Source organism: Stenella coeruleoalba (genome assembly GCF_951394435.1).
Source record: "Stenella coeruleoalba genome assembly, chromosome: 6".
In the NCBI taxonomy this organism is placed as follows: domain Eukaryota; kingdom Metazoa; phylum Chordata; class Mammalia; order Artiodactyla; family Delphinidae; genus Stenella; species Stenella coeruleoalba.
Window position 1 is genome coordinate 48,860,813 of NC_137151.1, and position 16,761 is coordinate 48,877,573.

At 40.4% G+C, this 16,761-nt stretch overlaps 1 long non-coding RNA gene across 1 annotated transcript in view; it reads right to left on the reverse strand.

The window, feature by feature from the left end:
• Nucleotides 1-13,536, reverse strand: part of LOC307187724 — a 77,625-nt gene extending 64,089 nt beyond the window's left edge. The window contains exon 1 of the long non-coding RNA XR_013828692.1: nucleotides 13,045-13,536. This is a non-coding gene — a long non-coding RNA (uncharacterized lncRNA). The remainder of the gene's footprint in view (nucleotides 1-13,044) is intronic.
• Nucleotides 13,537-16,761: the final 3,225 nt, after the last annotated feature.

Here is a 16,761-nt window from a genome sequence, read left to right on the forward strand (position 1 = left end):
CAGCTCAGTGGTTTGTGACCACCTAGAGGGGTGGGATAGGGAGGGTGGGAGGGAGGGAGACGCAAGAGGGAAGAGACATGGGAACATATGTATATGTATCACTGATTCACTTTGTTATAAAGCACAGACTAACACACCATTGTAAAGCAATTATTCTCCAATAAAGATGTTAAAAAAAAAAAAAAGGACGGTATGTAGGCAGGACCAACACACTAGGGGATGGACCTTTTTTAAAATCACTAAGGGAGCTGAAAACATGTTGCTGTGGTGTTAACTCAGTGCATCTGTGGACCAGTCCTCTTTGAGATCACGGTCATTTACTGTATTACTTGTTCCCATGTCAGTAAGGTAGGAATGGGTGGACTGGGGCTACCTCCAGCTTGGAATAATTTCTTATTGCCCGCCCTCCCCGCAACAACCACACACACACACACACATATTCAGGGAAGGCCCGGGAACAGGCAGTCTAGTTTAGCTGTTCTAAGTTGTATGGGAATATATTCACTTTTCTTTGGGTTATCTCTTCAACATTCAAATACAATATCAAGGTATCAGCCTATGAAAAAGGAACCAAGAGGACCACTTGTCCTGCTTTTGGATGTAAGTTAAGGAGAAGCGGCCGCCTCAGGATATCCTTAGTTCAATCTACGCCAGTGGTTCTTAACTGAAGGTGATTTGGCAATATCTGGAGACATTTCTGGCTATCACAACTGAAGAGGAGGTACACCACTGGCATCTAGTGGGTAGAGACAAGGATGCTGCCAAACATCCTACAATGCAGAGGACACTTCCCCCCCCCACCACCAAATAACTATCCAGTCCAAATGTCAGTATGTCAATACTGCAGAGGCTGAGAATTTTCAACTAGCTCACAAGGGCTGGCATGTCACCAACAGGTTTAGGGCCAATAACTTGCTTGAGCTTTTAATCACCATTCTCTCTCTCTCTCCCTCCTTCCCTCCCTCCCTCCCTTCCTCCTTTGCTCTCTCCCTAGCTCCAAATATGGGAGACAGACTACTCAGTTACCAACCAGAAAGATTCAAATGTTGTAATCACAGCTAAATCCTTTTAAGAAATAAGACTACTATTGGTCATTTCTTAAATTTCTTAGTATTCACATTTCTTGTGAGTTTAATGATTAATGTAAGTAAAGTGAATAATTCCAGCTTTAAAATCCATTTTGGATTATGACTATTTGAACTGGCCATGTTAATATACAATATACAACTCAATATGATCAACTTAAGTGGCCTCACTTTTAGGTTATTTCAGGTCAAAAAAATAACAATATTCAAGGAAAATGTTCAAGCCAACCATGGAAATGGATTTTAGTTTCTTTGTACACTCATGTAAAACACACACAGTTACTCATGTTTTTTGAATATGAAGAATAATCATACAGGAAAATTTTCTACTTGGCTCGACATCTATGGATTGATTTAACTAAGCCAGGTGGCAGAACATCAGTCTGTGTAGATTTATGCCAAAGGCAAACACAAGGTATTCTCTAGTCCAGGTAGCTTACTGATTACACTGCCAAATAAAATAGTTGCAAATGTTGACAATACACATTTGCTCATATGTGAAAAGATCATTTCCTCTATATTTATGGAGAAACTGTATAATCTGAATCCTTTGATATAATAAAGAAAGTAGAAAATTGGTTTACTGTCTTCACAAATCCTGGCTTTCAAGCCAATTGCCTTGCTGTAAAAATTCTCTTTTGGATGTCAGAAGTTGACAAGCAACTATTTCTTCCTCTTTACATTCCTGCTATTACGGTCTTAAACCACTCCCAGGACCATCCATCCAGGACCAGCTACATAACTTTTGGTACCGAGTGAAAAATGGGGCCTCTTGTTTAAAAATTATTAAGAATTTCAAGATAATGACATGGTGATAGCAGAACAGTAGACCAGACATGGGCCTTTGTAAGCCCGGGACCCTCTGCAACTGCACTTCACAGGCCCATGAAGCCAGCTCTGCTTCCGTCCTACCCCAATAGATGCTTGTGAGGTCACAAACACAGAAACGCCATTTTAAGCTATTATGCTGCAGGGCTCCACAGTCAGTTCAAACAGGCTCTGCACTGCACAACTCTGTAAGGGCATTCATGTCAGGGGCTGAGGGAACTGCATCCTCTGGATTGTCTGGCATACAACGTGCATACTCACATGCGCCTGCCCTAAACACCAGTTACACAAACGATACTCTTCTCTGTTTTAGCAGAGTCCTAATACGCAGCTGATACCTTTCTCATCCACCAAAATAAAAAGAGAAATGATGCAGTTAATCTTCAAATTCAGTTACTCTTCTACCTTTGTGATCAGTCACTGAAGAGGGTGTTTCACATTTATTAAACTCTAGTTCAAAGATCATAAGAAAATTCCCTTGTATTTTTCTCATAAACAGAAATATATTTCATGCCTTTCAAATATTTGAAGCATTGGTTTTATGGGATTTCCATGACAGTATAACCCATTTATGGATCATAGTTTTATCATGGTTTACCTATTACTTGAGGCAGCAGTGGGATCTATGAAAGACCTCCTGGGTTGGTCAGAGGGAAATGCCCCGTGAACACTGAGCCAGCACAGAGCGTTAGTGAATATTCAAGCTGGAAGTAATCTAAGAATCTATCTTTTCCCACCTTCTCCTTAAATGGATGAGGAACTGAAAACTGCACTTGCCACAGGTCACATATGTAGAAGTTGGAAGAGTAAAGACTAGATCCCAGATTCCGGGGATCTTGATTTCCAGTACCATCAGAGTATAATATATGTGCTTAAATCAGACTTATCCTGAGTGAAAAGTGATAAATACTTCTGTCAGCATGAGAAAAATCAATGTCTTCTGAATAATTGTAACCGTGACTCAGATTTGACAGACAACGTGTTAGCGGTTACCAGTCAGGTGCTGTGAACTCACACTATCACGATGGCACAACTGCTGGAAATGGATGCTGTTTGTCATTGCATTATATTAGCACCTTGGTTAAGATTCTTTATGTGTTGTCACTGTAAACCCTCTCTTCAGGTGTTTATAACAAGCTCATAAGCATTCAGTGCATATTCAGACATCTGAAACATAAAACTATCTGCAATAAAAATAATTTAGAAGTATTTGTTAAAAATGCAAAACCGTCTCAGGCACTTACAACATTTTATCAAACAGAAAAGGGAATGCTCACAACTCTTAAACAAATATTTTGCAATATGTTTAAATCTGAAAATCATCTTTAAATCGTGAAAGACACATTTTATTATTTCTCCACTTACAGCAAACCATCAGAATTATTGCCCTCCGAAGTTATGTCACTTTGTCATTGTCTTTCTGTTTTACTTGGAGTGACTGTTCCTTTCTCTCACCATAACAGAGGGAGGACAATTTTTATCATCAGAACCAGGCTGTGTGAGTTCTTCCTTAGAAGCTCATGTTGCCTACCACTTCTGTGATACAGAACTGATTGTTTTCCTGCCGATTCATTACTTCTAGATATTCTTTGCCCCAAAGGGATTTTAAGATTTTTTCTTCTGAAGAGTATTAAAACTGAATCTCTCCTAAAATTTGGCCAAATATTAATAGTCTGATGCCCCATTGTTCTAAAAAAGACATTCGTAATTGCTATAAAGGCTAGCCCTCCTCCTAAGGTGATATGTTTGTAACTTGGTGAGCCTACACTATTTTCATCATCCAAAAACACTGACATGAAATAATATGTGGAATAGGAGCTGTTTCTAAAACAATATATCAGATATTTTTGCATGTTAGTATAGGTTGCATTATTGGCCCCAATTCTTCACCCCTCCCAGTATTCATACTTCCAGTCTTGTGATTTTGCAATTCTGTCCCTTGGCCTTGGACTTGGCCATGTGACTTATATTGCTCAACATGACCTGAGTAGAAATGCAGAATTACTGTTGCGCTTTTGTACCTTTTCCATTCCTATGAAAAGGGCTTGCTAATAAATTATTCTTGTTTACAAGCCACTGAATTTTGAAGTAGCTTCTTATTCAATAGTTAACTGATCCGTTGGGTTTTCAGTGTCAAAACCAGGAACAAAACTAGCTGAAAATACCATATTTGGACTTCTCCTGGAGTCCAAAACAAGGCCAAAAAGCACTCTGTCTTAAGTTATCATGCTTATCATCCTCAAACACAGAGGAAAATGCTTCCATTTGGAAACCATAATAGATGAAAATGGTCCACAGTTGTGGTGTTTGCTGAGAAAAACATGGCTCCCCAACTTTTCTGAAGAAGTAGTTTCCAAAGTTCGGATACTCTGGAAATGTTTCCATATCTGGAAACTAAAGCTTCCTTGCCATTCTGAAAATACCCCACTTTAGATAATCTGCACCTCTCACTTAGAATCACATTGCTACTTCCCCAGAATAGAGTGTTTAATTCTTAATTAACATGATTTTGTAGTCAATGGACAACTACTCTTTTTCCAACTTATTAAATAACAGATTTTTAAATTTGTGTTTTGTTTTAATGCTTAGAACTAAAGAATTCAAGTTGGATATACAGAGAACTAGGATTCTGCATAATTCTCATGAATATTATAAACCTTTGACCCAAATGGCAAAGTACTTTCAATTGTACTAATATTTAAATAAATGAAAGAATAGAAATAAATAAGTTAGGACAATAGATTCTTACATCATGTTTACTGATTTCATAAAGCATTTTCTAACTAAAATACGGATGCTTCCCCACAAGTATAATCGCTCTAATGATTTAATTCAGGTCAGTTTTGGCCTGAGACTTGCTTCAAAAGTGAATTCAGGATGTTTACTCAAAAAAGCAACAGTGTAAATGAAACAAATAGCTAATGAAGGTAGAGAAATTATAAATAATTTTAATTATTAAATTATCTGAAAATGGATTTTGCCCGTGGAAACAAATAACTATTTTTCATTTATTTCCTGTACAGTAAGCAAAATGGCTTTAGAGGTTTAAAGAAAAATCAATGTTTCATTACCTGAAGACCTTGCTGAGGATTGAGAATATTTTTCTGCTGTTGACATCTCATTAAGATTATTTAACAACTAAGCAATCTATTTGCCTCCTTGGTGCTAAAATTGATATATTTTTCAAAATACAGTCCAGCGTTTTCAAAGAAAAACCCATAGATTTTGACCCAATGTCAATACCTATCACTGAGAAGTGTGGAATAAAATGAAACAATAAATGTGGAGTCAAGAGGACAGAAAATATATTAAGCAATAAATAAAGTCCTGCCTTAATGATGCCATTAAAAGTGGCAAAGACATAACATGAATATTCTTTTATAATGAGTTTACTTTTTAAGTTGCTACTTTGTATTAATTGGATATTGACAATATATTAATTTTATCATTTTATAAGTATGCATTAGAAAACATGAGTATTTTGTTTGTTATCTACTTACACACATAGAAAGGCATTTTCTAGATTCTTTTAGACAGAAAAACAAGATTTCTATGTTTGTTCATTTTTGATATAAATTCAAGCTTACGGAAAGGTTGTAAGAATAGTTCCTAGAATTAGAATTTTCATGTACCCTTCATCCAGATTTTCTAAATGGTAATATTTTACCATATTTGCTTTATCACTCCAACTCTTAATATATATATATATTAAAACTACTTAAGGGTAAACTGAAGATGGTATTGTATTCATGTCTAAATATTTCAATGTGCATATCTTAAAACAGTTGTCATACATAATCACAGTACAGTCACTAATACCAGGAAATTAACATTGAAGATGGCAGTGGAGGAGGATGCAGAGTTCGCATCTCCCCACAACTAGGGTGCCTGCCAGATGCTGGTGGGGGACCTCGACTCCCAAGGAGATGGAAGGAATCCCCGAGTGACCGGTAGGACGAGGCAGGGAGTAAGCGGGAGGAGAAGTGGAGGCTGGACATAACCGGCACACCTGAGGGATGGCTGGGAGTGGGGAGGGGTCCCCACACCTGGAGGGACCCTCGGGGGATCGGGGGATCATGCAGGAGTGTGCCTAGTGTCTCCCCTACCCAGTCGGGCCTAGGAAGCCTGCTGGGCTCCCAGGCCTGTTCCTCCATTCTCTGGGGCCCCTACCACCATCCTGGATCTTAGGGGCTGGGAGGGAAGGAGAAGGGGGGAAGACAAGGAGAGGCAGATGGTCGGGGGAATCCTCCAGGACCAGAGGATCAGGGGAAGCGTGGTGGGCATTTCCCCCACCCACTCGGCCCCAAGAAGCCTGCTGGGGTCCTGGGCCTGGTCCTCTGCCCTCCAGAGGCCCCCTCCAGCAGCAGGGGTCCTAGGGGCTTAAGAGGGAGGGAAGGGAGAGAAGAAGAAGAGAGGCCAAAGGGGAGGGGCCCTCCGGGATTGGAGGATCGGGGGGAATACGCTTAGCATTTCCCCCACGCACATGGGCCCAGTGAGTCTGCTGGGGTCCTGGACCTGATCCTCCAACCTCCAAGAGCAGAGGCACACCTGGGCCCCTCCTGCTGCGTTGAGCCTAAGGACCCCCTCTGGCCCGCCACCACCCCCAGGACCTTTTCCCACACTGTGGGTCCTAAGAATAGGCCCCACCCACCACCTAAACCCCACCCCTGCCTAACCCCCACCTCCCACAGCCAAGGTCTTTTCTGGCTTTTTTTTTTCTTGTTCTCCTCTATTTTACTATTGTGATTCTGTTTTACCTTCCAGTTGTTGTTTCATCTATGTTTTGATTTTTTTAATTCTTTCTAACATATCTGTTACTTTTCTAATCTAATTTTATTTTTTACTCTGTGTTATTGTTCAGCTCCTTTTTTCTTGCTGCCCCACATGGCTTGCAGGATCTTGGTTCACAAGCCGGGGGTTGGGCCAGAGCTCCTGCAGTGGGATCTCCAAGTCCGAACCACTGGACAAACAGAGAACCTCAGGCCCCAGGGAATATTCATCGGAATGAGGTATCCTGGAGGGGTTCGTGCCCCAGTCCGGGAAGATCCCACATGCCGCGGAGCAGCTAGGCCTGTGAGCCGTGGCCGCTGAGCCTGCGTGTCCAGAGCCTGTGCTCCGCAACTGGGGGAGGCCACAACAGTAAGAGGCCTGAGAACCACAAAAAAAAAAAAAAAAAGAAATCTAAATATAGAGAATTCATTCTGTCTGATTTCAAGATTTATATAAAACTGCAATATCAAGACAGTACAGTATTGACATAAGGATAGTATCAATGGAGAAGAACAGAGAGTCCAGAAATAGACCCACACGTTTGTGCCCAGTTGATTTTCAACAAAGTTGTCAAGGTAATTCAGAAGCAATGGACACTTTTTTCAACAAATACTGGACAATTGGATATCCATATGTAAAACTGAAACAATATCAAAACAGAATCTGAACCTTTATTCAATTATCTTGAACCATATAAAAGTAGCTAAAAATTCTAAAAGTTCTGTGAAAAATCAAAGGAAGAAATCTTTGTAAGTCTGGATTAGGTAAATATTTCTTGGATATGACACTAAAAGCATAAACTATAAAGCAAAATATTGGTAAACTGACAAAATTAACAATTTCTGTTCTTTGCAAGACAGTAAGAAAATGGAAAAAAACACAGATGGGAATAAATATTTGCAAAATATATCTTATAAAGGACTTAGAATATATATGCAAAATCTCTTAAAATTCAATAAGATAAGAAACAATCCAGTTGAAAATAGCCAAATGGTTTGAATAGACATTGCACCAAAGAAGATATACTAATTGCAAATGATTACAAATAAGTACATGGGGGTAATTATTCAACATCATTATTTATTAGGAAAATGCAAATTAAAAACCCGTATCTACTAGAATGATTAAAATGATAAAGGCTAAAAATGCTAAGTGTTAGTGACGATACAGAGCTGCAGAGCAACTAGAACCCTCATATGTTGCTGGTAGAAATACAAATGGTACAGCTATTTTAGAAGAGAGCTGACATTTTCGTATAAAGTTAAACCCATGCTCATTATTTTGTGGTAGTCTTGCTGAAGGCAGGATCAATCCCCCCTTCCCAAAACTGGTTCAGATATCAAGACAATTGATGCCACATATGCATCAGGAGAATATGAAAAAGTTTATTACTCACATAATGAGGCTTTCTGGGGACAGCAAGGGAAGCACCCAAGCCAGTTCAAAAATGACTTGAACAAAGGAAGGAGTGATGACTTTGTTTTTTATTGTGGTTAGGACCAAGGTGAGGGTTACAGAATAGTTTGAACTTCTCCATTGGCACTAAGGGAGGAAGCACACAGGCTTTTTTATGGCTTGCCCAGATGTGGAAAAGGTAGAAAGGGAGAAGGATGGGGCTTCAAAGCCCCATCTGTGGTCAAACATCAAAAATGGAGTTAGACACTTTATTATACTTGCCATACAACCCAGCCGTTCCACTCCTAGATATTTACCCAAGAGAAATGATAACATATAGCTACAAAAACCCGCATGCAAATGTTTATCACCCCAAACTGTAAACAACCCCAAAAGTCCATCAGCTGGTGAATCAGTACACAAATTGTAGTACACAGATATAATGGAATACTACTTGGTAATAAAAAGGAATAATGTATACATGCATGCAACAGCAGGAAGAATCTCAAAAGTACTGCACTGACAGAAGCCAGATACAAAAGGCTACATGCTCTATGGTGACATTTATATGACGATCTGAAGAAGACAAAATTATAAAGACAGAGATCAGACAAGTAGTTGCCAGGGGCTGCAGGTTGGTAGAGGGAACTGATTTCAAAGCACAAGAGAATTTTTTGAGATATATCTTAAGTACATGGCTTTATATTTTTCAAAACTCAATAAACTATACTTATGGAGGATGAAATTCTTGGTATGAAAATTATACAACCATAAACTTGAGATAAAAATAAACTTTTAGAAGACAGAGCTAATATTACTACTGTCTTTAATTTCTAGATAAGTAAACCGAGGCTAAAAACGTTTAAATGGTGTGCTAAAAACCACCGAGGGGGAAAGTGGCAAAGGCAGGGCTTGAATCCACTGAACCCGCATTTCAAGCTTGTCCATGATATTAATTTTTTTTTACCTAACACAAGCAGTTTTATGACTTTTTCTCATCAACAATGTAACATAAAGAGGACTTAGATTTGTATTGTGTCATTCCAAGGGGTCATATTAGGTCCATTAGGCCAATAGGTAAAAGTTACTGCAAATCAGATTTTTAGTTCAACATAAAAAAAAAACCTACTTGAACAATGAGGCCTTCCTGAAAATGGGTTCCTTGTTTTTAGAGTCCAGGTAAAAGCCAAAAGGCCAGGAAAGCAGAGCACAGGAGGTGTTTGAGGAATTTAAAGAAAAGTGTGCTATTGCAGTTGCTGGCTTCTAAATGTCCAGTCATCACTCCTGCTCTGTAAAGACCTGAGTTGCATCTAATAACGTGAAGTAAGTCCTAAGGCTTGTGAGTGTTAAAAAGAGAAAAACATATAACTGCTAACCTGAAGATTCATATGGTAAAATATTAGTCTATTCCTACAGGAAGGGATTACATATGTGATATGTTCTAAAAGCAAATACACAACATAACAGAGTTAAATATACTTCTTTAGAAATCCCACATAAGGTAAAATAAAGATTATTATCTTCTCAAGCAAAAAGGTAAAACACTTTGTGCAAATTGTGATACACATTAAGAAAAATCTACAAATAATATCTACTGATTAAAATTAAGCTAATTTAATTAGAGACGGAATGTAATTCTTTTTCTTACCATTTATGGATTTAAATGTAAACTGTTACTTTAGGGTGGTAGGATTAGGTGATTTGAGCCTATTTGGTATGATTGTAAAGTATGTTAATTGTAAAGCCTTGAGGATAAAGAAATGCAGCTAATTGCTGTGTGCACAAGAATAGCGTAAACATCTACTGGGCTGGGACTCAGTTAGAGCCCCTGAACTCAAAGGCAGAATTTAGCCCAGATCATTTGAAAATAATAGCATCCTCCCTTATAATTATGAGATCAATGACTGACAAGATAACTAGTATGTCTCGTAATCAAGGTAACAGCTTTTGCAGATCTAATTAGAGTATATTCTATTACTTGGATTACATGCCAAAGGTGTTAAACTACTCTTATGTACTTAAAGAGGATGGCTAAATCTTAGGAAACTAACATGTATAAGCTATATTCCTCACTTCATAAACGGTAGGAGGCAATGAATAAATCAATACTAATTATAATTATAGTTTTAGAGCACAGTTAGGACAAAGCAGCTATCCTTTCAGGAAGAACATCAGTTTGAGTACCTAAAACCCAATCAAATCTCTGACTTGTACTAACTGTCCTTTCAATGTAACTTTGTGGTGAGTATTGGAGACAAGCTCAGGATATTTACAAGTTAGTCTGTCACCAACCAAAATGTCTATTTGTGGCAGCTTGGTCTCAAAATCACATAAGCCTGGCTTGATATACTTGCTATGATACATAGACCTTTGCCAGCTTTGATGGTGGGCATCAGTGGCTTTTGCCTCTCCACCTTTTACTGGGTCACAGTGCCTTCATTTTCCTTTGAAAAGCCCTCTCACCCTGATAGCATGCAAGCTTGGTGGGTCTGTAAAATACATATTCCAATCTTCTCTGCCAGACACTGGGTTCAAAGCTAGAATAGTCAGTACCTGTAAGCCATCCTCTGCAAGGTAGTGACAGATCCATGGATGGGAATGTGAGCCAGGCAAGGTCAAGAAAAGGACTCTTCATGGTTGATGTAGTTGCTAAGTCAATGGTGGCCATCTTTTGCTATTGAGCCAGAATGCAATGAGAATTAAGCCACTAAAAGAAAGGAGAGCTGAGGGTGTATATTGAGAGAAATATAGAGAGCTCTTATAATACTGTTTAAGTCTCTGAATCTAACTATGCCTGAAAGCCAGATTCACCCATTGAAATGTCTAGCGATAAAATAAAAATATTCTGTTTGCTTAAATAAGCAATGAAAGGATTCTGACCAACACAACCTACCTAATATTTCTATGCCTTGGTGCCCTAATTTGTAAAACTGAACATAAAAGTTACTGTTTTATAAAATTATTTTAACTCTGACAATTGTTGTTTGACTCCATTTAGTATCTGTAATGCCTCTCTGTGAAGTAGGTGTTAATTTTATCTCCATTTTACTGATGAGGAAATTGATGCCTAGATGTTAGGGAATTTGCCAGAAGTAATGTATTAGGGTAATCAGCATTAATTGATGTAAAAATAATCTCAAAACTTCAGTGGCTTTATACAAAGTCTAGTGCTAATAGAAAGTCTAGTTTTAATACAAAGTTAAAGCAGCTCTCCCGGGCAGCATTCTCCTAAGTGGTTTGCAGGGATCCAGGCTCCCACCTTACTGGGGCTCTGCTTTTCTGTACCTTCTATTTCACACTAGTGTCATCCAGCCAGCAGGTAGAGATGGTTGAGGGGTATAGAACATGGGTAAGGCACAGGAGATATACAACTACCCCAACTCAGAAGTGATACATATGATTCCTGCTAATATTCTATTGGCTAAAATTATTCACAGGATACCATCTACTTGTAAGGAGTCATGCAGTCTCTCTGTTGGCCCAAAATGAAACTTACATGTAGTATTGTCTGTACCGTACTTAACACTGGTTAATATGGGTGGCGCCTGGATTTCAACCCAATCAAGCTGACTGTTTAGTTCAGGCCCTTAAGCGCTATGCAATGTTATAGTAACCTGTTGTCAGCACTTACTGAATGTGTGTGACAGTGCTAGGCATGTGGTAGGTGTTTAATAAATGTAAGGTTTTTGCTGAGGAAGAAAGAGAGAGAGAGAACAAGAGATAAAAGGAAGGGAGGAAGAAGGGAGGAAGAAAGGAAGGGAAAGGAAATAACTGGTTAGAAACAATTAAATTATTTTGTGTTTCTTTTCTCTCTAAAACTCCTTAATTTGATAAATAGGGACAGAGAGCAAACAATGAATCGTATATTTTTAAAATTATAATACTTTAGAAAAAGGAAAATGACAGCAAAAGTGAAACACCAGCAAGGGTTAAATGCAGACTGGCCCGTCTCCTAAGTCAACCCATCCAAGTAACAACTCACAAGGCAGAATCCACTGTGATAGTGTTTTGAGTGCCAGTGGTACATTTTGGTAGTCCTTGAGTTTTTGTATTTGCAAGTATAATCCAAATTATAGGCCTCAAGTCTTCTTGTATTTATGCCTGAAATTAGCTCCCTTTGAATTTTTTTCCCAGCTATTTATTGGAGGTTTGAAGGTACTGTCTGCCTCTCCTCTCATGAGTCCATCAGATTTTTCCAGCCAGCCTTCTTAACTTGCCACTTCCTTGCCTCAGGTGACCCTCATGAGCTCGCTGCTGGGCTCCATGCTACTCGATGGGCATAACTAGTGGGCAATATTGAAAATAGATAAAAGGGAGCACTGGTGTCTGCAGCCTTTTTGGTAAACCTAATGGCGGGCTCTGGGAGGGCTCATGCCAAGGAATACTTCCCAGAACTTCTGCTGCCAGTGTCCTTGTCCCTGTGGTGAGCCACAGCCACCCCCTTCTTCTGCAGGCGACCCTCCAACACTAGCAGCACACAGAATTTACTCTGCACTAGTGAGAATTTCCACACTACTTGTTTGAAAAAGTAGCCAGGAATTTCCTTTCAAAAACCTCTATATGGGAGGCTTCCGGGAAGATGGCGGAAGAGTGAGATGCGGACATCACCCTGCTCCCCACAGATACACCAGAAATACAACTACACGTGGAACAACTACAGAACACCTACTGAACGCTGGCGGAAGACCTCAGACCTCCCAAAAGGCAAGAACCCCCCCACGTACCTCGGTAGGGAAAAAGAAAAAAGAATAAACAGAGACAAAAGAATAGGGACGGGACCTGCACCAGTGGGAGGGAGCTGTGAAGGAGGAAAGGTTTTCACACACTAGGAGCCCCTTCGCGGGCGGAGACTGCGGGTGGCGGAGGGGGGAAGCTTCGGGGCCACGGAGGAGAGCACAGCAACAGGGGTGCGGAGGGCACAGCGGAGAGATTCCCGCAAAGAGCATCAGGGCCGACCGGCACTCACCAGCTCAAGAGGCTTGTCTGCTCCCCCGCCGGGGCGGGCGCGGCAGGGAGTTGAGGCTTGGGCTTCGGTCGGAGCGCCGGGAGAGGACTGGGGTTGGCGGCGTGAACACAGCCTGCAGGGGGTTAGTGCAACACTGCTGGCCGGGAGGGAGTCCGGGGAAAAGTTTGTACCTGCCGAAGAGGCAAGAGACTTTTTCTTCCCTCTTTGTTTCCTGGTGCGCGAGGAGAGGGGATGAAGAGCGCTGCTTAAAGGAGCTCCAGAGACAGGCGCGAGCCGCGGCTAAAAGCGCGGACCCCAGAGACGGGCAGGAGACGCTAAGGCTGCTGCTGCCGCCACCAAGAAGCCGGTGTGTGAGCACAGGTCACTCTCCACACCCCGCTTCCGGGGAGCCTGTGCAGCCCGACACTGCCAGGGTCCCGGAATCCAGGGACAACTCCCCCGGGAGAATGCACGGCGCGCCTCAGGCTGGTGCAACGTCACACCGGCCTCTACTGCCGCAGGCCCGCCTCGCACTCCGTGCCCCTCCCTCCCCGCTGGCCTGAGTGCGCCAGAGCCCCCGAATCAGCGGCTCCTTTAACCCCGTCCGGTCTGAGCAAAAAACAGACACCCTCCAGCGACCTACACGCAGAGGCAGGGCCAAATCCAAAGCTGAGCCCCTGAGAGCTGTGAGAACAAAGAAGAGAAAGGGAAATCTCTCCCAGCAGCCTCAGAAGCAGCGGATTAAAGCTCCACAATCAACTTGATGTACCCTGCAACTGTGGAATACCTGAATAGACAACCAATCATCCCAAATTGAGGAGGTGGACTTTGAGAGCAAGATTTATGATTTTTTCCCCCTTTCCTCTTTTTGTGAGTGTGTATGTGTATGCTTCTGTGTGAGATTTTGTCTGTATAGCTTTGCTTCCACCATTTGTCCTAGGGTTCTATCCGTCCGTTTAAATTTTTTTTTAATAATTATTTTTTTATTTTAATAACTTTATTATATTTTATCTTACTTTATTTTCCTTTATCTTCCTTCTTTCTTTCTTTTTTTCCTTCCTTCCCTCCTTCCTTCCTCCTTCCTTCCTTCCTTGCTTCCTTCTTTCCTTCCTTCCTTCCTTCCTTCTACTAATTCTTTCTACTTTTTCTGCCTTTTATTCTGAGCCGTGTGAATGAAAGGCTCTTGGAGCTGCAGTCAGGAGTCAGTGCTGTGCCTCTGAGGTGGGAGAGCCAACTTCAGGACACTGGTCCACAAGAGACCTCCCAGCTCCACATAATATCAAATGGCGAAAATCTCCCAGAGATCTCCATCTCAACACCAGCACCCAGCTTCATGCAACGACCAGCAAGCTACAGTGCTGGACACCCTATGCCAAACAACCAGCAAGACAGGAACACAACCCCACCCATTAGCAGAGAGACTGCCTAATATCATAATAAGTCCACAGACACCCCAAAACACACCACCAGACGTGGACCTGCCCACCAGAAAGACAAGATCCAGCCTCATCCACCAGAATACAGGCACTAGTCCCCTCCACCAGGAAGCCTACACAACCCACTGAACCAACCTTAGCCACCGGGGACAGACACCAAAAACAACAGGAACTATGAACCTGCAGCCTGCAAAAAGGAGACCCCAAACACAGGAAAATAAGCAAAATGAAAAGACAGAAAAACACACAGCAGATGAAGGAGCAAGATAAAAACCCACCAAACCTAACAAATGAAGAGGATATAGGCAGTCTACCTGAAAAAGAATTCAGAATAATGATAGTAAAGATGATCCAAACTCTTGGACATAGAATAGAGAAAATGCAAGAAACATTTAACAAGGACCTAGAAGAACTAAAGATGAAACAAACAACAATGAACAACACAATAAATGAATCTAAAAATACTCTAGATGGGATCAAGAACAGAATAACTGAGGCAGAAGAACGGAGAAGTGACCTGGAAGATAAAATAGTGGAAATAACTACTGCAGAGCATAATAAAGAAAAAAGAATGAAAAGAACTGAGGACAGTCTCAGAGACCTCTGGGACAACATCAAACGCACCAACATTCGAATTATAGGGGTTCCAGAAGAAGAAGAGAAAAAGAAAGGGACTGAGAAAATATTTGAAGAGGTTATAGTTGAAAACTTCCCTAATATGGGAAAGGAAATAGTTAATCAAGTCCAGGAAGCACAGAGAGTCCCATACAGGATAAATCCAAGGAGAAATACGCCAAGACACATATTAATCAAACTGTCAAAAATTAAATACAAAGAAAACATATTAAAAGCAGCAAGGGAAAAACAACAAGTAACACACAAGGGAATCCCCATAAGGTTAACAGCTGATCTTTCAGCAGAAACTCTGCAAGCCAGAAGGGACTGGCAGGACATATTTAAAGTGATGAAGGAGAAAAACCTGCAACCAAGATTACTCTACCCAGCAAGGATCTCATTCAGATTTGATGGAGAAATTAAAACCTTTACAGACAAGCAAAAGCTGAGAGAGTTCAGCACCACCAAACCAGCTTTACAACAACTGCTAAAGGAACCTCTCTAGGCAAGAAACACAAGAGAAGGAAAAGACCTACAATAACGAACCCAAAACAATTAAGAAAATGGGAATAGGAAGATACATATCGATAATTACCTTAAATGTAAATGGACTAAATGCTCCCACCAAAAGACACAGATTGGCTGAATGGATACAACAACAAGACGCATATATTTGCTATCTACAAGAGACCCACTTCAGAACTAGAGACACATACAGACTGAAAGTAAGGGGATGGAAAAAGATATTTCATGCAAATGGAAACCAGAAGAAAGCTGGAGTAGCAATTCTCATATCAGACAAAATAGATTTCAAAATAAATACTATTAGAAGAGACAAAGAAGGACACTACATAATGATCAAGGGATCGATCCAAGAAGAAGATATAACAATTGTAAATATTTATGCACCCAACATAGGAGCACCTCAATATATAAGGCAAATTCTAACAGCCATAAAATGGGAGATCGACAGTAACACATTCATAGTAGGGGACTTTAACACCCCACTTTCACCAATGGACAGATCATCCAAAATGAAAATAAATAAGGAAACACAAGCTTTAAATGATACATTAAACAAGACGGACTTAATTGATATTTATAGGACATTCCATCCAAAAACAACAGAATACACATTTTTCTCAAGTGCTCATGGAACATTCTCCAAGATAGATCATATCTTAGGTCACAAGTCAAGCCTTGGTAAATTTAAGAAAATTGAAATTGTTTCAAGTATCTTCTCTGACCACAATGCTATGAGACTAGATATCAATTACAGGAAAAGATCTGTAAAAAATACAAACACATGGAGGCTAAACAATACACTACTTAATAACGAAGTGATCACTGAAGAAATCAAAGAGGATATCAAAAAATACCTTGAAACAAATGACAATGGAGACACAACGACCCAAAACCTATGGGATGCAGCAAAAGCAGTTCTAAGAGGAAAGTTTATAGCAATACAATCCTACCTTAAGAAACAGGAAACATCTCGAATAAACAACCTAACCTTGCACCTAAAGCAATTAGAGAAAGAAGAACAAAAAACCCCAAAGTTAGCAGAAGGAAAGAAATCATAAAGATCAGATCAAAAATAAGTGAAAAAGAAATGAGGGAAACAATAGCAAAGATCAATAAAACTAAAAGCTGGTTCTTTGAGAAGATAAAGAAAATTGATAAACCA